General features: G+C 42.5%; 1 protein-coding gene across 1 annotated transcript in view; it reads left to right on the forward strand.

Moving 5' to 3' along the window:
* Positions 1–25,756, forward strand: part of LOC121571186 (Kv channel-interacting protein 4-like) — a 191,360-nt gene that overhangs the window by 98,906 nt on the left and 66,698 nt on the right. The window lies entirely within an intron of this gene.

The following is a 25,756-nucleotide window of genomic DNA, read 5'->3' on the forward strand; positions in this document are numbered from 1 at the left end:
AAGATGTGGGTGGCTCCCTCTACTGTCCAATCCCCTGTCTACAACACACTTCCTGTCTGTTGTATGTGGCGTTACACTAAAACATTCCCTCTTGATACTAAAATCAACATTCTTTCAGTTCCACTTAAAAACCATTAACAAAGACATAATCCTAATACACTACAATAGTCTCTCAAATATCCATCCTTTGTTAAATAGAAATACTAACAGTATAAGCTATCCAAACACCTATCATAACCCCTCATAGTTCATCCCTAAGAACAGTAACTTTTGAAACGTGTGGACACTTCTCTAAAATTAGCATTTAAATTGAAACGGTAGATTCACAGAGGTTGACTTTTTGGGGCTACTTGATGCTACAAGCTTGTTTTCATTGTCAACGTTGAGTGGCCCTCGACATGATAGCTTGCTTCCTGGAATTAATGACTTGTCTCCTTGGGGTACACGGGCCAATATTATGGAGGCTTCCTAAGACTGGGATTAATGACTAGCATCCCTCTTAGGGGGCCCAGCAGGTGCAATAGGAAGTAGGCTTAGCCATACACAGACAGTCCTAGTCCCCACTGAACGGGCCAAGACACATCATGGGGCACTCTGACAACCTTGGGGCAGCAGTTGGTTATACTGACCCCAATGAACAGACCTGGTTCCCTTCCTGTTTTCCAAAAATAACTTTTGCTTTCTTGATAATCTTTAACCCTGTGACACCCAGTGTTGCAAAGTGCAACATGCCTTCCATTTAATCTGTTTAATGATTATGTTGATGCACTTAAACATGCTGAGAATTCCATATCCCATTACCTTTTTGGTCAAATTTTAGTTACCCTTTCTTAGGGGCATCACCAACATCCTCTGAAGCTAAAGCATGATGGGGCAAATTGCATTATGCATCTGACCCGTAGTAATTTTCTCTAGTTTTAAGTGTATTTGTCTCTGTTCAACTCCCTAAATTGCTCATTGCTCAGGCAATGTTTTCAGCTCTAGAAACCTGATGAAGACTTATAGGGTCAATGTGGTTTCAGTATATGCACTTGGGAGCGTATATCTCAGTGTGGAGTATTATATTTTCACTGTATAATTTAGCCATGAATGCTCATCCATGACTTAAATATGCATAAATAGTGTCCCCTACAGGGAAATTTGAAGAGCATAGTTGAGAACTCGGTCTAGCCCTGCCGTTTCTCTTGGTGTCCATTTGATGGCAGCACAATCTCCCATACACAGTACTGTATGTTCATTGCTGTCAAAAACCAAAACAATACAACAACCTGTGGAGATGTAAAGAAATAGGCCATCTTTTTAGATATGCACACTGCTAAAACGCAATCAATTAAAATATGGTGCTATACGCATCCCATTATGAGGTCATATTCTTATAGCCTTGTAAAGCGGTCTGTATGTGTGCATGATGGGAAGGTATGTACAGTATTGTGTATGGTTAAATGTATTAAATAAAGTCATGCAGTGCAACCATGTACTGTAAGTCATTCAGCGATGGCCTTTTCTCGCTCTGCCAGTGCTGTAATTGCACAAGGTAAGGTAGGATTACCATACATGATTAGAATAAATCACTCATCATCATGGTAATGTCCACATTAATGTGGAAGTTTTTGTTCAGCAACATATTCTATTCTTACCATTTCATTTCTATTGAGCACAAAATAATCTGAAATGCAACCAAAACAGCAAATGAAAGATTTAATTAATATATTTAAATTCATAACTCCAGGAAACGTCAGTACACAAATAACGGAGCTTACAATGAAACTCTCCCATGAGAACCAACCATGTTTATTTATCTACCTATTCAGACCCCTCTTTATGGAAGTGGATTCGTAAATCAAGTTGAGCTAATGCATTGACCTTGCTAATGTTGAAGGGGATGGGGAGAGCAGGCACACATGTTCATTTAATCAGCTTTATACACTCTAATCAAAGGACAACCTGAGAGGAATAAGCGTTCCAATCAAGCCTAATGCGTAATGTCATTATTACGACAGAGGAGGAAAGAGACCCATTTAAGTGTCCATGTGACACACTATATCAGAAAGGACCCACAGTTTCTTGAAATTCTTTTGAACCCTTTAAAAACTTAGTGAATTCTGTGTACTAATCGCAGAATATGATAATTAGAGAAAATGATTGACTACATACTTAATTGGCGGTTTATAACCGTCAATGTGTCTTTATTGATTTGCTTCTCATGTAGCCTACTATGCTATGATGTTTTCAATGTTACACTGTTACCTGGTTATGCATTTTGGAAGGAAATGCCCTTTAATAAGATAAAATATGAGATTTATTTTATCTTGGGATGCTTTTTAAAGTAGATTAGTGCAGAAAAGGCTCAAGTGGATAGTGGTTCACCTCAGAACACTTCTTTACCCATTAGTATACCATATTATTTGGTAACCGTACACAGCTGCTCAAATATCTCTTGATCCATACATGTTTACTGTCACCGTAGCAACAGGTTATTCAGAGCACTTCCTTCTGTTTGTACCGGGGCAATATGGAATGTACTGTATTGTTACATAAAGTATTCCCAGAGAGCAGCCTTGGGACTTTCCCTGGTACATGGGCTCATGGGATACCCTGGGGATCATCGAGGGGGGAACATGGGGTTTGGGGAGTTAGGAGGGTGATCCTATGTGACCCTCCTATGCTGGGATGTGATCGGTTGTCCTTTCTGCAGCATTGGTGTGTCCCACTGTGGGGGGAAGATAACAAGGGGCTTGGTAATCCCCACGGCACCTGGCAACACTGGTGGCTGTCTCTCTCCCTCTCTTTGTGCCGCTCCATTTCCTCTTTTCTCTCTGTCAAACGACCCCCTTTTCTTCCTCTTACTGTCTTCTGTTTATTTTTCTTGGTTGATTGTGTTCCTCCCATCACTCTTTCTCCTTACTCCCCTACACTCTCTCTTCACGTCCCATCTCTCTCAGATCCTCTCCCTCCCCTTTCTCTCTCTCTCTCTCTCTCTCTCTCTCTCTCTCTCTCTCTCTCTCTCTCTCTCTCTCTCTCTCTCTCTCTCTCTCAGATCCTCTCCCTCCCCTTTCTCTCTCTCTCTCTCTCTCTCTCTCTCTCTCTCTGATCCTCTCCCTCCCCCTCTCTCTCTCTCTCTCTCTCTCTCTCTCTCTCTCTCTCTCTCTGCAGATCCTCTCCCTCCCTCTCTCTCTCTCTCTCTCTCTCTCTCTCTCTCTCTCTCTCTCTCTCTCTCTCTCTCTCTCTCTCTCTCTCTCTCAGATCCTCTCCCTCCCTCTCCCTCTCTCTCAGATCCTCTCCCTCCCCTTTCTCTCTCTCTCTCTCTCTCTCTCTCTGATCCTCTCCCTCCCTTTCTCTCTCTCTCTCTCTCTCTCTCTCTCTCTCTCTCTCTCTCTCTCTCTCTCTCTCTCTCTCTCTCTCTCTCTCTCTCTCTCTCTCTCTCAGATCCTCTCCCTCCCCTTTCTCTCTCTCTCTCTCTCTCTCTCTCTCTCTCTCTCTCTCTCAGATCCTCTCCTCCCTCTCCCTCTTTCTCTCTCTCTCTCTCTCTCTCTCTCTCTCTCTCTCTCTCTCTCTCTCTCTCTCTCTCTCTGGATCCTCTCCCTCCCTTTCTCTCTCTCTCTCTCTCTCTCTCTCTCTCTCTCTCTCTCTCTCTCTCTCTCTCTCTCTCTCTCTCTCTCTCTCTCTCTCTCTCTCTCTCTCTCTCTCTCTCAGATCCTCTCCCTCCCCCTCTCTCTCTCTCTCTCTCTCTCTCTCTCTCTCTCTCTCTCAGATCCTCTCCCTCCCCTTTCTCTCTCTCTCTCTCTCTCTCTCTCTCTCTCTCTCTCTCTCTCTCTCTCTCTCTCTCTCTCTCTCTCTCTCTCTCTCTCTCTCTCTCTCTCTCTCTCTCTCTCAGATCCCTCTCCCTCCCCTCTCTCTCTCTCTCTCTCTCTCTCTCTCTCTCTCTCTCTCTCTCTCAGATCCTCTCCCTCCCTTCCCCTTTCTCTCTCTCTCTCTCTCTCTCTCTCTCTCTCTCTCTCTCTCTCTCTCTCTCTCTCTCTCTCTCTCTCTCTCTCTCTCTCTCAGATCCTCTCCCTCCCTCTCTCTCTCTCTCTCTCTCTCTCTCTCTCTCTCTCTCTCTCTCTCTCTCTCTCTCTCTCTCTCTCTCTCTCTCTATCTCTCTCTCTCTCAGATCCTCTCCCTCCTTTCTCTCTCTCTCTCTCTCTCTCTCTCTCTCTCTCTCTCTATCTCTCTCTCTCTCGCAGATCCTCTCCCCTTTCTCTCTCTCTCTCTCTCTCTCTCTCTCTCTCTCTCTCTCTCTCAGATCCTCTCCCTCCCCTTTCTCTCTCTCTCTCTCTCTCTCTCTCTCTATCCTCTCCTCCCCTCTCCTCTCTCTCTCTCTCTCTCTCTCTCTCTCTCTCTCTCTCTCTCGATCTCTCTCCCTCTCTCTCTCTCTCTCTCTCTCTCTCTCGAGATCCTCTCCCTCCCCTTTCTCTCTCTCTCTCTCTTCTCTCTCTCTCTCTCTCTCTCTCTCTCTCGCAGATCCTTCCTCCCTTTTATCTCTCCTCTCTCTCTCTCTCTCTCTCTCTCTCTCTCTCTCTCTCTCTCTCTTCTCTCTCTCTCTCTCTCTCTCTCTCTCTCTCTCTCTCTCTCTCTATCCCTCCTCTCTCTCTCTCTCTCTCTCTCTCTCTCTCTCCCTCTCTCTCAGATCCTCTCCCTCCCTCTCTCTCTCTCTCTCTCTCTCTCTCTCTCTCTCTCTCTCTCTCTCTCTCTCTCTCTCTCTCTCTCTCTCTCTCTCTCTCTCTCTCTCTCTCTCTCTCTCTCTCTCTCTCTCTCTCTCTCTCTCTCTCTCTCTCTCTCTCTCTCTCTCTCTCTCTCTCTCTCTCTCTCTCTCTCTCTCTCTCTCTATCTCTCTCTCTCTGCAGATCCTCTCCCTCCCCTTTCTCTCTCTCTCTCTCTCTCTCTCTCTCTCTCTCTCTCTCTCTCTCTCTCTCTCTCTCGATCTCTCTCTCTCTCGCAGATCCTCTCTCTCTCTCTCTCTCTCTCTCTCTCTCTCTCTCTCTCTCTCTCTCAGATCCTCTCCCTCCCCTCTCTCTCTCTCTCAGATCATCTCCCTCCCCCTTTCTCTCTCTCTCTCTCTCTCTCTCTCTCAGATCCTCTCCCTCCCCTTTCTCTCTCTCTCTCTCTCTCTCTCTCTCCCCCCTTCTCTTTTTTGCCGGTGTCTCGTCAAGCCTGAGATGCTGGCTCTCTAAGTGAAGTTAAATGTCCTGTAGACGGGCAGTGAGCTCTGTGATTGTGACAGTGGTCATGGGCAGCCCATGATTAACTGATTCGATCACCATGAACCTTGAGGGGCTGGAGATGATTGCCGTTCTGGTGGTGGTGATTTTCTTTGTCAAGGTTATGGAGCAGTTTGGACTTTTAGAGACGGGTTACGACGGTAAGATATAAGTTGGGCTGGGTCTTTGAGTTTCATCAGAGCACTGAAGTAGTTTAGAGGACTTTTCTGAACGACAGGTTGTCAGTTCCTCCGAGCTTGAATGTAACTTCATATGCAATTTTTTCCATATTACACAGTTTACTTAATTGTTGGTTGGTGGCTCTTTATGAATGTCTTGGTTGAAGTTGAATATAGCTGCTGTTGCAAAGAGACTAGAATTGTGTTTTTATCATAGCAAAGTACATGTACTTTCATTAGGGCTGGGAATTACCAGGGACCTTACAATACGATATTGCGATACTTAGGTGCCGATATGATTTTTATTGCGATTCTATATGTATTGCGATTATATAGCGTTAAAGTTTTTTTTATCGATACTTCGAGTCATAGAATCAATATAATATTGTACAAAATAATATTGTGATGCCTTTGGTCATGACTGTGCTATCTTTGCTCTTTCACTTGTTATGACCATGTTCTCTGTAAGTGTTATACTAAGACTTTGTCATTAGTAGACAATCTGTGAGAGGGTGAGAAATAGACAGTCGTAAAATGCAAGGACAGGTAAACCAAGATGGTGATAGTCAGGAGAGAGTCAAACCAATTGATTGTGTGTAGTGTGGGACACGTTGCATTCTGTACTTCAACAATTGGTTCAACATTTACAACAAGTCATGTATCATTCAGGGGTAGAAATATGGTTATTTGCCTTTTATTGCTTTTGTTTTAGACATTAACATGTTGTTGTCTCTGTTGTCATTGAGGGCCCGTGTTAGTGATGCCATCTTGAGGAAAAGCTTGATTGCGTTTGAAATTATTATTATTATTTTTTGTATTTTTTTTAGGGGGTGCAAATAGATTGTGGCTTCTGTCAATATAATTGTCTGCACCATTTCCTTTTCCATCCCCCATATATACAGTGCATTCGGAAAGTATTCAGACCCCTTTACTTTTTCCACAAAAAATCTTCATCAATCTACACACGATACCCCATAACGACAAAGTAAAAACATTTTTTTTGAAATATTACATTTACATAAGTATTCAGACCCTTTACTCAGTACTTTGTTGAAGCACCTTTGGCAACGGTTACAGCCTCGAGTCTTCTTGGGTATGACGCTACAAGCTTGGCACACCTGTATTTGGGGAGTTTCCCCCATTGTTGTCTGCAGATCCTCTCAAGCTCTGTCAGGTTGGATGGGAAAAAAACATCCCCACAAGATGATGCTGCCACCACCATGCTTCACAGTAGGGATGGTGGCAGGTTTCCTCCAGATGTGACGCTTGGCATTCAGGCCAAAGACTTGCAAAGAGTGTGCAAAGCTGTCATCAAGGCAAAGGGTGGCTCTATGAATAATCTCAAATATAAAATATAATTTTGATTTGTTTAACACTTTTTTGGTTACTACATGATTCCATAGGTGTTATTTCATCGTGTTGATGTCTTCACTATTATTCTACAATGTAGAAAATAGTAAAAATAAAGAAAATCCCTTGAATGAGTAGGTGTGTCCAAACTTTTGACTGGTACTGATATATATATATATATATATATATATATATATATATATATATATATATATATATATATATATTGATTTTCCTTTATTATTTCCCCCTAATCTTTGTAAATGATATCATAAATAGGACTAGTGGAGTTACAGTGGGGAAAAAAAGTATTTAGTCAGCCACCAATTGTGCAAGTTCTCCCACTTAAAAAGATGAGAGAGGCCTGTAATTTTCATCATAGGTACACGTCAACTATGACAGACAAAATGAGGAAAAAAAATCCAGAAAATCACATTGTAGGATTTTTAATGAATTTATTTGCAAATTATGGTGGAAAATAAGTATTTGGTCAATAACAAAAGTTTCTCAATACTTTGTTATATACCCTTTGTTAGCAATGACACAGGTCAAACGTTTTCTGTAAGTCTTCACAAGGTTTTTACACACTGTTGCTGGTATTTTGGCCCATTCCTCCATGCAGATCTCCTCTAGAGCAGTGATGTTTTGGGGCTGTCGCTGGGCAACACGGACTTTCAACTCCCTCCAAAGATTTTCTATGGGGTTGAGATCTGGAGACTGGCTAGGCCACTCCAAGACCTTGAAATGCTTCTTACGAAGCTACTCCTTCGTTGCCCGGGCGGTGTGTTTCGGATCATTGTCATGCTGAAAGACCCAGCCTCGTTTCATCTTCAATGCCCTTGCTGATGGAAGGAGGTTTTCACTCAAAATCTCATGATACATGGCCCCATTCATTCTTTCCTTTATACGGATCAGTCGTCCTGGTCCCTTTGCAGAAAAACAGCCCCAAAGCATGATGTTTCCACCCCCATGCTTCACAGTAGGTATGGTGTTCTTTGGATGCAACTCAGCATTCTTTGTCCTCCAAAAACGACGAGTTGAGTTTTTACCAAAAAGTTATATTTTGGTTTCATCTGACCGTATGACATTCTCCCAATCCTCTTCTGGATCATCCAAATGCACTCTAGCAAACTTCAGACGGGCCTGGACATGTACTGGCTTAAGCAGGGGGACACGTCTGGCACTGCAGGATTTGAGTCCCTGGCGGCGTAGTGTGTTACTGATGGTAGGCTTTGTTACTTTGGTCCCAGCTCTCTGCAGGTCATTCACTAGGTCCCCCGTGTGGTTCTGGGATTTTTGCTCACCGTTCTTGTGATCATTTTGACCCCACGGGGTGAGATCTTGCGTGGAGCCACAGATCTTGGGAGATTATCAGTGGTCTTGTATGTCTTCCATTTCCTAATAATTGCTCCCACAGTTGATTTCTTCAAACCAAGCTGCTTACCTATTGCAGATTCAGTCTTCCCAGCCTGGTGCAGGTCTACAAAAAATTTTCTGGTGTCCTTTGACAGCTCTTTGGTCTTGGCCATAGTGGAGTTTGGAGTGTGACTGTTTGAGGTTGTGGACAGGTGTCTTTTATACTGATAACAAGTTCAAACAGGTGCCATTAATACAGGTAACGAGTGGAGGACAGAGGAGCCTCTTAAAGAAGAAGTTACAGGTCTGTGAGAGCCAGAAATCTTGCTTGTTTGTACGTGACCAAATACTTATTTTCCACCATAATTTGCAAATAAATTCATTAAAAATCGTACAATGTGATTTTCTGGAATTTTTTCTCATTTTGTCTGTCATAGTTGACGTGTACCTATGATGAAAATTACAGGCCTCTCTCATCTTTTTAAGTGGGAGAACTTGCACAATTGGTGGCTGACTAAATACTTTTTTTCCCCACTGTATGTACATGCAGCTAACAAAAATATATGGAAATGTCTGCTCAGTAATAGTGAAATCCGACCTTCTTGTTGAGAATCTGATAATCAACAATTTTTATAGGAGTGGTTAAAACATGCTAATAACGGTCCTCTGAGTACATCAAAAAAGGTTTGATATACCTCAACTGGTATGCCATCCAGCCCTGGAGTTTTCCCTGACTTAAAGGCTTTAATTGCATCAAGAAGTTCCTCCTCTGTAATTTGGCCTTCACATGAGTCTTTCTGTACAGATGTTAATTTATAGAAAAAAAATCCTTACAATTAACTTCGGTTAGCGGAGATGGAGGAAACTGAAACGAAAACATATGCTTAAAGTACACTTTACAGTGCATCTGTAAAGTATTCAGGCCCCTTGACTTTTCCACATTTTGTTACATTACAGCCTTATTCTAAAATTGATTAAATTGTTTTTTCCCCCCCTCATCAATCTACACACAATACCCCATAATGACAAAGCAAAAACAGGTTTTTAGAAATGTATGCAAATGTATTAAAAATAAAAAACATAAATATTACATTTACATAAGTATTTACTCAGTATTTAGGAATACAGCCTCAAATCTTCTTGGGTATGACGCTACAAGCGTGGCATCCCTGTATTTGGGGAGTTTCTCCCATTCTTCTCTGCAGATCCTCTCAAGCTCTGTCAGGTTGGATGGGGAGCATCGCTGCACAGCTATTTTCAGGTCTCTCCAGAGATATTACATTTTACATTTACATTTTAGTCATTTAGCAGACGCTCTTATCCAGAGCGACTTACAGTTAGTGAGTGCATACATTTTTTATACTGGCCCCCCATGGGAATCGAACCCACAACCCTGGCGTTGCAAACGCCATGCTCTACCAACTGAGCTACATCCCTGCCGGCCATTCCCTCCCCTACCCTGGACGACGCTGGGCCAATTGTGCGCCGCTCCATGGGTCTCCCGGTCGCGGCCGGCTACGACAGAGCCTAGATTCGAACCAGGATCTCTAGTGGCACAGCTAGCACTGCGATACTCAGGTTCAAGTCCAGGCTCTGGCTGGGCCACTCAAGGACATTCAGAGACTTCTCCAGAAGCCACTCCTGCGTTGTCTTGGCTGTGTGCTTCCTGTTGGAAGGTGAACCTTCGCCCCAATCTGTGGTCCTGAGCGCTCTGGAGCAGGTTTTCATCAAAGATCTCTCTGTACTTTGCTCCATTCATCTTTCCCTCGATCCTGACTAGTCTCCCTGCCGCTGAAAATCATCCCCACAGCATGATGCTGCCATCACCATACTTCACTGTAGGGATGGTGCCAGGTTTCCTCTAGACGTGACGCTTGGCACTCAGGTCAAAGAGTTCAATCTTGGTTTCATCAGACCAGAGAATCTTGAGTCCTTTAGGTGCCTTTTGGCAAACTCCAAGCGGGCTGTCATGTGCCTTTTACTGAGGAGTAGCTTCTGTCTGGCCACTCTACCATAAAGGCCTGATTGGTGGAGTGCTGCAGAGATGGTTGTCCTTCTGGAAGGTTATCCCATCTCCACAGTGGAACTCTGGAGCTCTGTCAAAGTGACCATCGGGTTCTTGGTCACCTCCCTGACCAAGGCCCTTCTCCCCCGATTGCTCAGTTTGGCCGAGCGGCCAGCTCTAGGAAGAGCCTTGGTGGTTCCAAACTTCTTCCATTTAAGAATGATGGAGGCCACTATGTTCTTGGGGACCTTCAATGCTGTAGAAATGTTTTGCTACCTTTCACCAGACCTCATGGCTTGGTTTTTGCTCTGACATGCACTGTCAACTGTGGGACCTTATATAGACAGGTGTGTGCCTTTCCAAATCATGCCCAATCAATTGAATTTATATTATATAATTTATATTTATTGAATACACATCTCAAGGATGATCAACGAAAACAGGATGCACCTGAGCTCAATTTCAATTCTCACAGCAAAGGGTCTGAATACTTATGTAAATAAGGTATTTATTTTTCATTTATATATTTCTAAAAACTTGTTTTCACTTTGTCGTTATGGGGTATTGTGTGTAGATTGATGAGGAAAACAATTACTTTAATCCATTTCAGAATAAAGCTGTAACTTAATAACATGTGGAAAAAGTCAAAGGGTCTGAATACTTTCCGAATGCACTGTATATACAAAGGTATGTGGACACCACTTCAAATTAGTGGATTCGGCTTTTCCAGCAACGCCCATTGCTGACAGGTGTATAAAATCGAGCACACAGCCAAACAATCTTCATAGAAAAACATTGGCAGTAGAATGGCCTTACTGAAGAGTTTAGTGACTTTCAACTTGGCACCGTCATAGGATGTGACCTTTCCAATAAGTCAGTTCGTCAAATTTCTGCCTCTGGAAGCAACGTCAGCACAATAACTGTTTGTCGGGAGCTTCATGAAATGGGTTTGCATGGCCGAGCAGACGCACACAAGCCTAAGATCACCATGTGCAATGCCAAGCATCGGCTGGAGTGGTGTAAATCTCACCGCCATTGGACTCTGGAGCAGTGGAAATTAGTTTTCTGGAGTGATGAATCACGCTTCACCATCTGGCAGTCAGACAGACAAATCTGGGTTTGGCAGATGCCAGGAGAACACTACCTGCCCGAATGCATATTGCCAACTGTAAAGTATGGTGGAGGAGGAATAATGATCTGGGGCTGTTTTTCATGGTTCGGGACAGGCCTACAATGACATTCTAGACGATTCTGTGCTTCCAACTTTGTGGCAACAGTTTGGGGAAGGCCCTTTCCTGTTTCAGCATGACAATGCCCCCGTGCACAAAGTGAGGTCCATACAGAAAGGGCTTGTCGAGATCGGTGTGGAAGAACTTGACTTGGAGGCTGTTTTAGCAGAAAAGGTGGGACCAACTCCATATGAATGCCCATGATTTTGGAATGAGATGTTCGACGAGCAGGTTTCCACATACTTTTGTTCATGTAGTGTACTTTGCTTCCTCTTTCAAAATATAAATGTTGTGAATCATGTGTGACTCCGTCATTTGTAACAAGTTTCAGTAAATTATTTTTTGCATTTCTATGTTGAAGATGGTGTATTTTTCCCCATATTCCACCCAGTTTGCTTTATTTTCTATAATATATTACACTTGATCTTTCTTGAATAAGTTCCTCCAGTTCTTTTCTTATTCTGTGCCTCTATGGTGAAGTTTTTATTGCTATCTACAGTTGAAGTCGGAAGTTTACATACACCTTAGCCAATTACATTTAAACTCAGTTTTTCACAATTCCTGACATTTAATCCTAGTAAAAATTCCCTGTCTTAGGTCAGTTATGATCACCACTTTATTTTAAGAATGTGAAATGTCAGAATAATAGTAGAGAGAAATATTTATTTCAGCTTTTATTTCTTTCATCACATTCCCAGTGGGTCAGAAGTTTACATACACACACAGTATTTGGTAGCATTGCCTTTAAATTGTTTAACTTGGGTCAAAAGTTTCGGGTAGCCTTCTACAAGCTTCCCACAATAAGTGTGGTGAATTTTTGCCCATTCCTCCTGACAGAGCTGGTGTAACTGAGTCAGGTTTGTAGGCCTCCTTGCTCGCACACGCTTTTTCATTTCTGCCCATACATTTTCTATAGGATTGAGGTCAGGGCTTTGTGATGGCCACTCCAATACCTTGACTTTGTTGTCCTTAAGCCATTTTGCCACAACTTTTGAAGTATGCTTGGGGTCATTGTCCATTTGGAAGACCCATTTGCGACCAAGCTTTAACTTCCTGACTGATGTCTTGAGATGTTGCTTCAATATATCCACATACTTTTCCTTCCTCATTATGCCATCTATTTTGTGAAGTGCACCAGTCCCTCCTGCAGCAAAGCACCCCCACAGCATGATGCTGCCACCCCCATGCTTCACGGTTGGGATGGTGTTGTTCGGCTTGCAAGCAACCCCCTTTTTCCTCCAAACATAATGATGGTCATTATGGCCAAACAGTTCTATTTTTGTTTCATCAGACCAGAGGACATTTCTCCAAAAAGTATGATCTTTGTCCCCATGTGCAGTTGCAAACCGTAGTCTGGCTTTTTTATGGTTTTGGAGCAGTGGTTTCTTCCTTGCTGAGCGGCCTTTCAGGTTATGTCGATATAGGACTCGTTTTACTGTGGATATTGATACTTTTGTATCGGTATCCTCCAGCATCTTCACAAGGTCCTTTGCTGTTGTTCTGGGATTGATTTGCGCTTTTCGCACCAAAGTACGTTCATCTCTAGGAGACAGAACACGTCTCCTTCCTGAGCGGTATGACGGTTGCGTGGTCCCATGGTGTTTATACTTTCGTACTATTTTTTGTACAGATGAACGTGGTACCTTCAGGCGTTTGGAAATTGCTCCCAAGGATGAACCAGACTTGTGGAGGTCTACAATTTTTTTTCTGAGGTCTTGGCTGATTTCTTTTCATTTCCCCATGAAAAGAGGCACTGAGTTTGAAGATAGGCCTTGAAATACATCCACAGGTACACCTCCAATTGACTCAAATGGTGTCAATTAGCCTATCAGAAGCTTCTAAAGCCATGACATCATTTTCTGGAATTTTCCACGTTGTTTAAAGGCACAGTCAACTTAGTGTATGTAAACTTCTGACCCACTGGAATTGTCTGTAAACAAGTGTTGGAAAAATTACTTGTGTCATGCACAAAGTAGATGTACTAACTGACTTGCCAAAACTATAGTTTGTTAACAAGAAATGTGTGGAGTGGTTGAAAAATGAGTTTTAATGACTCCAACCTAAGTGTATGTAAACTTCCGACTTCAACTGTATATCTCACTAGGTCAGGATATTTAAGCCTCCATATATACACTATTTCCAATATTCATGATATTCGTGCATTAGGGCGATTAGATTTCCTTTATGATCCATTGAGGTATTTAAAACCATATTATAATCTCCCACTATAATAATAGTCTTGTATTGCTTGTAGGCTTGATAAATTATTACAATATATATATATATATATATATATATATATATATATATATATATATATATATATTATCAAAGAAGCGTGGATCATCATTATTTGGACCGTATAGATCAGTGGTTCCCAACCTTTGTCGGTTACTGTACCACCAAGTATATTTTGCTCTGCCAGGAGTACCCCTGAAGTACCCCCTCATGAGTCTTCTCAAGTACCCCCTGTGGATAGGCCAAGTACTCCCAGGGGTCCTAGTACCCCTGGTTGGAAAACACTGGTATAGATTAATGAGCCAAATCTGTTTATGGTCCAATAACATATTTAAAATAATCCATCTACCTTGCGGATCTGTTTGGACAATTTGCACATTCGGACTCACTAACTGTAAGTCGCTCTGGATAAGAGCGTCTGCTAAATGACTAAAATGTAAATTTAAATGGATCAAAAATGATTGTTAATTCATATCATCACCTCTTTTGAGTTTCTTTGCCCATGGGAGAAGTATAACAGCCAAAAGCATTTCCAACCCCCTCACCTTGATTGTATTGTATACTGTTATTTAAAAAATATGTATTATACAATTTTGCATATCTTTATTTATATCCACAATTAACTAATAATATGCCTAATAATGTAGGCACTTCATACGAAGGATTGTTACCTATAAACAGGACTGTCATTACAAAAATTACATTTTTTGGCAAGCAATTATTATTTAGTGAAACAATTATTGTGATTCATCCTATACTGTCCCTAACATCATTACCCCTTCGCAACAGATGTGGGATACATACACACACTCTCCCTACCCTTCTCCCACAAACTACCACAAGCTCAGATGTTCAACAGTTGTTCCATCCCCGAGCCCAACTCAAGAGAGGACTTTATGTGTGAATGCATAGATGTTTGAGAAGGCATGCAAAATTGAGCAAGAATTTGTCCTAGCTGATGGAGCTCAGATACACCGCTTTCCACTGAAACACACACACTGAGCAGTCTCTGAGCAGTCAGACCTTTTGATTATTTTGTGCCGGCAGGGCCACAATAATTTGCCCCCTCTCTGATTGTCCGAGTGTGACCCCTTCCCCATGGGTTACTGCATCTAGTGTTGCCAGCACTGCCACTACCTGGGTGGGGGTCTCCACTGGAATTCCCAGCGTCTAGGTACAAGGTCGTCAAGGTTCTCATTAGTAGCTTTGAGAAATTCCTTGTATATTATGCTCACCGACCCGGGGGCTTTGGCTTTGTTGGACCAACCCTGCCAGGCAGGCTCAGACTCTTGAGGGGACAGTGCTGCTTATCTTTCTGTCTTGGCAGCGTATACGCTACCTGAAGTAGGCCTATAAAACAGATAAGGATTTCTCCTTACTGTGTGGGTCGCTCAGGTGGGTGTCTAGGGTAAAGGGTTTGGGACCATTCCGTCATGATAGACAATAAATAAATAGACTATATTTGTAATTTATTTTAAAATGTATATCCCATATCTGCACAAAATTTTAAACTCTGTCACAACTCCTGCTCGCAGACACACATGTGCTCTGGTATTTGCAACCATTTTCCTTTTTCACTCGCTTAACTCACCACACTTTTCCAATCACAAAAACACTTCCATCACAACCACACTCCCCCCACATATACACCCGCACATACCCACATACTGTGTCTTCTATGTCCTCTGTTTGCTGTGTGTTTATCTCTACCATGTTGATTCCTACCTAATTTCGGGCTTTTGAGTACTTTTGTTTTCCAGTTCCTTATATTTGAAGATGTATTATTTCAATAATTGTCAGTTTTTAAATGAATTTGATTGGATGTGAAAAGTAACGTCTATCTGTGTGTAGACTAACTAAATTACTCAAATGGGAGGCAGACGGCTACAGACCAAACATAATCAATCTCATTGTGCCCTGAAATCAACTTTCCTCAAGAACGTGGGATTTTCACAAAACCGCTAATATCATACCAGTGATATGCTGTTATACCATTTGCTTGTCACTAGTCACGTTGAAATTAATACAAAAAAGATGCAAACATAGTTTTTAGGCTTCCTCGTGGAGAACAATGCTTGAACCTGAGCCCATTGGAGATTTAAACAAGCGGCCATGTTTGTTTTGTTTGTGTGTGTGAATCTAGTATTCAGGATCTGAGGCCTGCTGGCATCACCCCCCTCTGTTTATTTGCATGCTCTAACAATCTGTCCAGACTGCAAAGCTGTTGAATAGCGAGGAAAATACTTAAGCAAAGGCAAAAAGGCTATTGATTGTATAAAATGAGCAGCAAGCTATATAGACCCAACATAAATGTTGGTTCAAAAACATATGCCAGTTTCTTTTGGTTCTATAAAAACACTATATTTTCGGTTTAAATGTCTGCGTCGGAGCTGGACTGTGTTTCCGCCGACACATTGGAAATAGCTAGCTTCCGGGTTAAGCGAGCAGTGTGTCAAGAAGCAGTGCGGCCTGGCAGGGTCGTGTTTCGGAGGACACATGGCTCTCGACCTTCGCCTCTCCAGAGTCCGTAGGGGAGTTGCAGCGATGGGATAAGACTGTAACGACCAATTGGATATCACAAAATTGGGGAGAAAAAGAGGTAAAGGTAAAACAAAAAACAAAAAAAACATTTGTCTGCGTCGGTCTGTAAGGCGACGTGTTGGCTCCTTCTTGTGTTCCCTCAACAGCCTGTCTCCAAACAACCATGTCGACTATCACAGCCCTCCTTACATATGGGATGGGAAAGTCTCGCTGAAGCCACTTTCTCCCAGATAATTCCCTTGTGTTCCTCTGGAGAAAAGGTGTGATTCACTTTTAGATTGACAAATTTGGTCAAGCAGCACTCACTGCAGTATTGCAGAGCGGTTGTGCAAGGCCACAAATTGTGCAAGGCCATTCCCGTTTTTTTTCAAATTGAAGGGTATAAGTACTCTCCAATAAGCGGAATCCATGCTAGTGGTAAGTCTCCTCCTGGAGAAGTGTTTTTAGCTAAAAGTTACTGATGCACTATGAGCTTCTAAATAGCATTGCTGAAGTTAAGGTCACGTTGACCCGATATCTACATTTAATGAGCAGTATAGCACATTGAGATATGAATATAGAGACTGACAAAATGGCTGCGCTAGGGTATGGCCTTTTGTTCACCACTTCCTGATTGTAATTATGGAATACATAATGCTCTCTTTTGGGAATCTGTCTTAGATGGCAACGACTTAACATAAAATCCCCAACTCTACTTTACTGATTTACTATACAAGGAAAACATTGATGGATGGGGGGTCATGAGCATGTAATAGTTACAGCTCTTTTACAAGCAAAATGCACAATTAAAATGCTTTTAAAGAATGAGCATGGCTTAACTGTTGTAATGAATTCAAATGTGTGTATAAATGTAGCTAATAGGCCAGGGTATTGCTTAACTAGATGCCTGGTTGGTAGCATTCCAACTAAGAATTGATATACAGTGGGGAAAAAAGTATTTAGTCAGCCACCAATTGTGCAAGTTCTCCCACTTAAAAAGATGAGAGAGGCCTGCAATTTTCATCATAGGTACACGTCAACTATGACAGACAAAATGAGAAAAAAAAATCCAGAAAATCACATTGTAGGATTTTTAATGAATTTATTTGCAAATTATGGTGGAAAATAAGTATTTGGTCAATAACAAAAGTTTCTCAATACTTTGTTATATACCCTTTGTTGGCAATGACACGGGTCAAACGTTTTCTGTAAGTCTTCACAAGGTTTTCACACACTGTTGCTGGTATTTTGGCCCATTCCTCCATGCAGATCTCCTCTAGAGCAGTGATGTTTTGGGGCTGTCGCTGGGCAACACAGACTTTCAACTCCCTCCAAAGATTTTCTATGGGGTTGAGATCTGGAGACTGGCTAGGCCACTCCAGGACCTTGAAATGCTTCTTACGAAGCCACTCCTTCGTTGCCCGGGCGGTGTGTTTGGGATCATTTTCATGCTGAAAGACCCAGCCACGTTTCATCTTCAATGCCCTTGCTGATGGAAGGAGGTTTTCACTCAAAATCTCACGATACATGGCCCCATTCATTCTTTCCTTTACACGGATCAGTCGTCCTGGTCCCTTTGCAGAAAAACAGCCCCAAAGCATGATGTTTCCACCCCCATGCTTCACAGTAGGTATGGTGTTCTTTGGATGCAACTCAGCATTCTTTGTCCTCCAAACACGACGAGTTGAGTTTTTACCAAAAAGTTCTATTTTGGTTTCATCTGACCATATGACATTCTCCCAATCCTCTTCTGGATCATCCAAATGCACTCTAGCAAACTTCAGACGGGCCTGGACATGTACTGGCTTAAGCAGGGGGATACGTCTGGCACTGCAGGATTTGAGTCCCTGGCGGCGTAGTGTGTTACTGATGGTAGGCTTTGTTACTTAAGTCCCAGCTCTCTGCAGGTCATTCACTAGGTCCCCCCGTGTGGTTCTGGGATTTTTGCTCACCGTTCTTGTGATCATTTTGACCCCACGGGGTGAGATCTTGCGTGGAACCCCAGATCGAGGGAGATTATCAGTGGTCTTGTATGTCTTCCATTTCCTAATAATTGCTCCCACAGTTGATTTCTTCAAACCAAGCTGCTTGCCTATTGCAGATTCAGTCTTCTCAGCCTGGTGCAGGTCTACAATTTTGTTTCTGGTGTCCTTTGACAGCTCTTTGGTCTTGGCCATAGTGGAGTTTGGAGTGTGACTGTTTGAGGTTGTGGACAGGTGTCTTTTATACTGATAACAAGTTCAAACAGGTGCCATTAATACAGGTAACGAGTGGAGGACAGAGGAGCCTCTTAAAGAAGAAGTTACAGGTCTGTGAGAGCCAGAAATCTTGCTTGTTTGTAGGTGACCAAATACTTATTTTCCACCATAATTTGCAAATAAATTCATTATAAATCCTACAATGTGATTTTCTGGATTTTTTTTCCTCAATTTGTCTGTCATAGTTGACGTGTACCTATGATGAAAATTACAGGCCTCTCTCATCTTTTTAAGTGGGAGAACTTGCACAATTGGTGGCTGACTAAATATTTTTTTTCCCCACTGTATATTTCTCGATAATGGCTTAAAAGCATATTAGTGTTAGGAAAACCTTTTAGATTGATTCAGCAATTTGGACCTTGCACATGTGTACAGATGACTGTGTGGAGATTGCTTCCTTAAGTTGAAAGGATCTAGCTAGGTGGATTTGATTGATGGGTCTTTCAGTTGCACATACTGAGGCCTTCAAGGATTTGCACGCATGACTGTAAATTGATTTGGATAAAAGCATTTGCTAAATGGCATACAGTGAGGGAAAAAAGTATTTGATCCCCTGCTGATTTTGTACGTTTGCCCACTGACAAAGAAATTATCAGTCTATAATTTTAATGGTAGGTTTATTTGAACAGTGAGAGACAGAATAACAACAAATAAAACTGAAAAACACATGTAAAAAATGTTATAAATTGATTTGCATTTTAATGAGGGAAATACGTATTTGACCCCCTATCAATCAGAAAGATTTCTGGCTCCCAGGTGTCTTTTATACAGGTAACGAGCTGAGATTAGGAGCACACTCTTAAAGGGAGTGCTCCTAATCTCAGCTTGTTACCTGTATAAAGACACCTGTCCACATAAGCAATCAATCAATCAGATTCCAAACTCTCCACCATGGCCAAGACCAAAGAGCTCTCCAAGGATGTCAGGGACAAGATTGTAGACTTACACAAGGCTGGAATGGGCTACAAGACCATCGCCAAGCAGCTTGGTGAGAAGGTGACAACAGTTGGTGCGATGATTCGCAAATGAAAGAAACACAAAAGAACTGTCAATCTCCCTCGGCCTGGGTCTCCATGCAAGATCTCACCTCGTGGAGTTGCAATGATCATGAGAACGGTGAGGAATCAGCGAGAACGGTGAGGAATCAGCCCAGAACTACACGGGAGGATCTTGTCAATGATCTCAAGGCAGCTGGGACCATAGTCACCAAGAAAACAATTGGTAACACACTACGCCGTGAAGGACTGAAATCCTGCAGCGCCCGCAAGGTCCCCTGATCAAGAAAGCACATATACAGGCCCGTCTGAAGTTTGCCAATGAACATCTGAATGATTCAGAGGAGAACTGGCTGAAAGTGTTGTGGTCAGATGAGACCAAAATGGAGCTCTTTGGCATCAACTCAACTCGCCGTGTTTGGAGGAGGAGGAATGCTGCCTATGACCCCAAGAACACCATCCCCACCGTCAAACATGGAGGTGGAAACATTATGCTTTGGGGGTGTTTTTCTGCTAAGGGGACAGGACGATGGACGGGGCCATGTACCGTAAAATCTTGGGTGAGAACCTCCTTCCCTCAGCCAGGGCATTGAAAATGGGTCGTGGATGGGTATTCCAGCATGACAATGACCAAAAACACACGGCCAAGGCAACAAAGGAGTGGCTCAAGAAGAAGCACATTAAGGTCCTGGATTGGCGTAGCCAGTCTCCAGACCTTAATCCCATAGAAAATCTGTGGAGAGAGCTGAAGGTTCGATTTGCCAAACGTCAGCCTCGAAACCTTAATGACTTGGAGAAGATCTGCAAAGAGGAGTGGGACAAAATCCCTCCTGAGATGTGTGCAAACCTCGTGGCCAACTACAAGAAACGTCTGACCTCTGTGATTGCCAACAAGGGTTTTGCCACCAAGTACTAAGTCATGTTTTGCAGAGGGGTCAAATACTTATTTCCCTCAATAAAATGCAAATCAATGTATAAAAATTTTGGCATGCGTTTTTCTGGATTTTTTTGTTGTTATTCTGTCTCTCACTGTTCAAATAAACCTACCATTCAAATTATAGACTGATCATGTCTTTGTCAGTGGGCAAACGTACAAAATCAGCAGGGGATCAAATACTTTTTTCCCTCACTGTATATAAGGATCTGAGTGTGAGCCACTTGGTCTAGCATCATTCCATTTTACTATGTTGTCTTAATTTATGCACTTCAGCAGTCAAAAGCTCAGGTAGTCTGGGATGTGATGTAGTCCATAGACCAGATATACCCAAGACCAGACCTGTTAGGGTACGGGTCGGGTCTACGTATAGTTGCCCTCACGTCCTTTCGTGTTCGGGTCTGATTGTCCTCTGGTCCGTTGGGTTCGGGTCCAACTTTTTGGACCCGTGAAGACCTCTAGCTTCAACCCAGTGGTCCACAAGCGGCATGGGAAAGGCAGAGGAGATGAAAGATCGACCTTGACGAAGAGGTTTCATTCACTGACTCAGCGATGGAGAGATGATCAAGGGAACACACTGTAGGTGCAATTGTATTGTTACACAGCTCAGTGTACACATGGGAGGACGAGACATTGATCCCAACAGTCCGTTTGGTCAAACTTTGTGAATCCAAGCAAGTGTAACGATCGCCCATTGGATTGTTGTTAGTCCGGCGAGCTTTCAAGGACGTGTAAATGAAACACCTCAGTGAAGCTTTAGATGCTTGACTTGGAGTCAATGTTGTCTTTCGAGCCTTTGGCGCCTCTCCTACTCATTTACGAATACAGACCTGCACTGAAAAAAAGGTGTCTTAACATGTGCATACTAATGTAAACAGTGCTTTAGTAACTTACATTATATTCAGTCAGAGGCTTAAAAAGAGGACAAGCAATACAATGACGATTATAATATTTCCACTTTTCCAGAAGGATTTCTGATAGTCCCTAACCTTTGTAACCAAAATATCAATACGGCTGTTTAATAAAACAAGCCCAACGGTGCGGTTCCTCCGACTGTGCTACTCTCCCACTGCCTGACTGGGTTTAAAAATAGACACACGACACAGCCGGACGCAAACGGCTCCTAAGAGTTTACCCACCTCCCCTTCGGAAAGGGAGACAGTGACTGACAGCAGCGTGCCACCAGAGTACAGCGGTGTGACAGCTGATGAGACAAGCCCCCTAATATGGTAATCTAGAGATCACCCCCCCCATGGAAGGTGTGGCTTCCATCAGCCGGAAAGTTTAATGATGCCTGATCGTATCCAGGGGTTACAAACGGTCAAAACAACTCAGTGGCACAGCTGTGGAAGCACGTGGGTTATCTCGGTTTTGATCCAGATTTATTTCAACGGTACACTACATGACCAAAAGTATGTGGACACCTGCTCTTTCAACATCTCATTCCAAAATCATGGGCATTAATATGGAGTTGGTTCCCCCTTTGCTGCTATAACAGTCTCCACTCTTCTGGGATGGCTTTCCACTAGATGTTGGAACATTGATGTGGGGACATGCTTTCATTCAGCCACAAGAGCGTTAGTGAGGTCGGGCACTGATGTTGGGCGATCAGGCCTGGCTCGCAGTCGGCGTTCCAATTCATCCCAAAGGTGTTTGATGGGGTTGAGGTCAGGGCTCTGTGCAGGCCAGTCTAGTTCTTCCACACCGATCTCGACAAACCATTTCTGTATGGACCTCGCTTTGTGCACGGGGGCATTGTCATGCTGAAACAGGAAAGGGTCTTCCCCAAGCTGTTGCCACAAAGTTGAAGCACAGAATCATCTAGAATGTAATTGTATGCTGTAGCGTTAAGATTTCCCTTCACTGGAACTAAAGGGCCTAGCCCGAACCATGAAAAACTGCCCCAGATCTTAGGCTGCTCGGCCATGGAAACCCATTTCATGAAGCTCCCGATGATCAGTTCTTGTGATGACGTTGCTTCCAGAGGCAGTTTGGAACTCGGTAGTGAGTGTTGCAACCGAGGACAGACAATTTTTATGTGCTAGGCGCTTCAGCACTCAGCGGTCCCATTCTGTGAGCTTGTGTGGCCTACCACTTCGCGGTTGAGCCATTGTTGCTCCTAGATGTTTCCACTTCACAATAACTACACTTACAGTTGACCGGGGCAGCTCTAGCAGGGCAGGAATTTGACGAACTGACTTGTTGTAAAGGTGGCATCCTATGACGGTCACTGAGCTCTTCAGTAAGGCCGTTCTACTGTCAATGTTTTTTCTGTGGAGATTGCATGGCTGTGTGCTCGATTTTATACACCTGTCAGCAATGGGTGTGGCTGAAATAGCTGAATCCACTCATTTCAATGGGTGTCCACATACTTGTGTATATATAGTGTATTTTTGATGGAATAGTAGGGACAGAGTATATTATAGAGAGTGTCTTGCGTCAAAATGACGTTAGTAGTGCAAATGTTACAGCTCACTATTAGTTTGTTGAACAAACCATCAATCCTGAGCTCAACCAACTTTATTATTAAATGTATTCTAATAATACAAATAAAGAAACCATGTGAGGGGTGCAGCCAAGATAAGTTGTCACATCATCAATTAGGCTAAAACCTACAATGGCATTCCAATTGCAGACCACTTGCTTCGTCATAGCAACAAGTGACATTGTGTGCTGTACTGTTGGTGTGACTCTGATGATTGAAAGTTGTTACCAGAGAGAGACTTTTCACTTAGTTTTTACTCGGCAGTGATTCACTAATCACCATGGCAGCACCACTCACAGCCCTTTACTATTCTTTTACGACATTGTCATCATGGTAGCACGATGGCAAGCTGGTTTCATCATTTGAAAGCAGACATCGGTATAGTATCTTGTCTGGACTGCCAGGGTCCATTGCTTGTGTGTGTGTATCGTATTGTTTCTTAAGGGAGAACCCATGTGGATATAAAGACCAACCTCGACACTGTCGGGCCCAGTCAAACGAGATAACCTAGGGTATTTTCACTAGGAAACAAACGGAAGCAAACTGAATGAAACAATAACTCTCGTTTCCATTGCAAAAAATGTTTTAGTTGGAAAAGATTTTGCTATGGTTTGCTCTAGTGAATACACCTCCATGAAAAAGTGAAAACATTCTTGTTGTGCAGAAAGAAGGTGGGTTGATGCACCAAACTGGATGCAAACCACAAAACTGCACATGGGCATAGGTGTAGTTATAAGATCTGCCTCAGGAGGGAGACATTTGCTGTTTTTCACCTCTTGACTGACCGGTCACACATTTTGCTAAAGGAATATGAAATACTTCAAGATGCAGTCTGGCCTTTTGAAAAGCAAAGGCAAATACAATGGCAACTGCCAGACAACCTTTGCACAGTGTTTTTCTTTATAGCCATTACTGATAAACAGATTAAAAATACATTATTCACAGTGGATAAATCACCATATCAATAAATATCCATCCAAAAACAGATGGATGAGAGAGGCTTTGTTGCTTTATTCATGAGTTTCGTTTTTTTTTGCACCATTGTATGTGTGTTTCAATGTACCATTCCGTAGAACATTTTCAAGCTTTTAAATCAGCTTTAGAACTAATTACCGCTTTTTAATGAGTATTCAACTCATGGAACTGTTGTTTTTCAAAACCGACATTGGTTTCCGAAAATAAAATAAAAATAAGACTTACATTTTGCTTATGATTTAGCCTAGTGTCAACATATTTGTCAGTTTTATTCATATTAAAGTTCTCCCCTTCACCTGCTTTAAATTCTGAATGAATTAACTGGGTATAGCTGAATAGAGACCAAAGACGGATGTTATACAAACTGTACAATTTATTATAATTTTTGTAATGTCTTGGAATATTCAACTGATATTACAGCTAATTGCCTTGATCCCGAATAGGACCAAGTTAAAAAAGGGCAATGTAAAAGAACCGATCGAAACTTTCACTTTGATCTCCTGCCTTTCAAACCGTACGTAGAGCTTTTGAATTTCTCCTTGAGACAATTTTCAGAAGTAGTAAGTCTCTGCAAATTCATCCCTTTACACAAGGTCAAACTGGCTTTTGAAGCTGACGTTTAATGGAGTCACCTCCACATTTTAAAATAACCCTTATAGAACAGGTCATGGGCCATACCAAACTTTGAAAGATATACAGTTGAAGTCGGAAGTTTACATACACGTAGGTTGGAGTCATTAAAACTCGTTTTTCAACCACTACACACATTTCTTGTTAACAAACTATAGTTTTGGCAAGTCGGTTAGGACATCTACTTTATGCATGACACAAGTAATTTTTCCAACAATTGTTTACAGACAGATTATTTCACTTATAATTCACTGTATCACAATTCCAGTGGGTCAGAAGTTTACATACACTAAGTTGACTGTGCCTTTAAACAGCTTGGAAAATTCCAGAAAATGATGTCATGGCTTTAGAAGCTTCTGATAGGCTAATTGACATAATTTGAGTCAATTGAAGGTGTACCTGTGGATGTATTTCAAGGCCTACCTTCAAACTCAGTGCCTCTTTGCTTGACATCATGGAAAAATCTAAAGAAATCAGCCAAGACCTCAGAAAAAAAATGTAGACCTCCACAAGTCTGGTTCATCCTTGGGAGCTATTTCCAAATGCCTGAAGGTACCACGTTCATCTGTACAAACAATAGAACGCAAGTATAAACACCTTGGCACCACACAGCAGTCATACCGCTCAGGAAGGAGACCCGTTCTGTCTCCTAGAGATGAACGTACTTTGGTGCGAAATCAATCCCAGAACAACAGCAAAGGACCTTGTGAAAATGCTGTAGGAAACAGGTACAAAAGTATCTATATCCACAGTAAAACGAGTCCTATATCGATATAACCTGAAAGGCCGCTCAGCAAGGAGGAAGCCATTGCTCCAAAACCGCCATAAAAAAGCCAGACTACGGTTTGCAACTGCACATGGGGACAAAGATCGTACTTTTTTGAGACATGTCCTCTGGTCTGTTGAAACAAAAATAGAACTGTTTGGCCATAATGACCATCGTTATGTATGGAGGAAAAAGGGGGTTGCTTGCAAGCCGAAGAACACCATCCCAACTGTGAAGCACGGGGGTGGCAGCATCATGCTGTGGGGGTGCTTTACTGCATGAGGGACTTGTGCACATGAGGAAGATGGCATCATGAGGAAGGAAAATTATGTGGATATATTGAAGCAACATCTCAAGACAGCTTGGTCGCAAATGGTCTTCCAAATGGACAATGACCCCAAGCATACTTCCAAAGTTGTGGCAAAATGGCTTAAGGACAACAAAGTAAAGGTATTGGAGTGGCCATCACAAAGCCCTGACCTCAATCCTATAGAAAATGTGTGGGCAGAACTGAAAAAGCGTGTGCGATCAAGGAGGCCTACAAACCTGACTCAGTTACACCAGCTCTGTCAGGAGGAATGGGCCAAAATTCATCCAAC

The sequence above is a fragment of the Coregonus clupeaformis genome, chromosome 8 (genome assembly GCF_020615455.1).
Source record: "Coregonus clupeaformis isolate EN_2021a chromosome 8, ASM2061545v1, whole genome shotgun sequence".
NCBI lineage: Eukaryota > Metazoa > Chordata > Actinopteri > Salmoniformes > Salmonidae > Coregonus > Coregonus clupeaformis.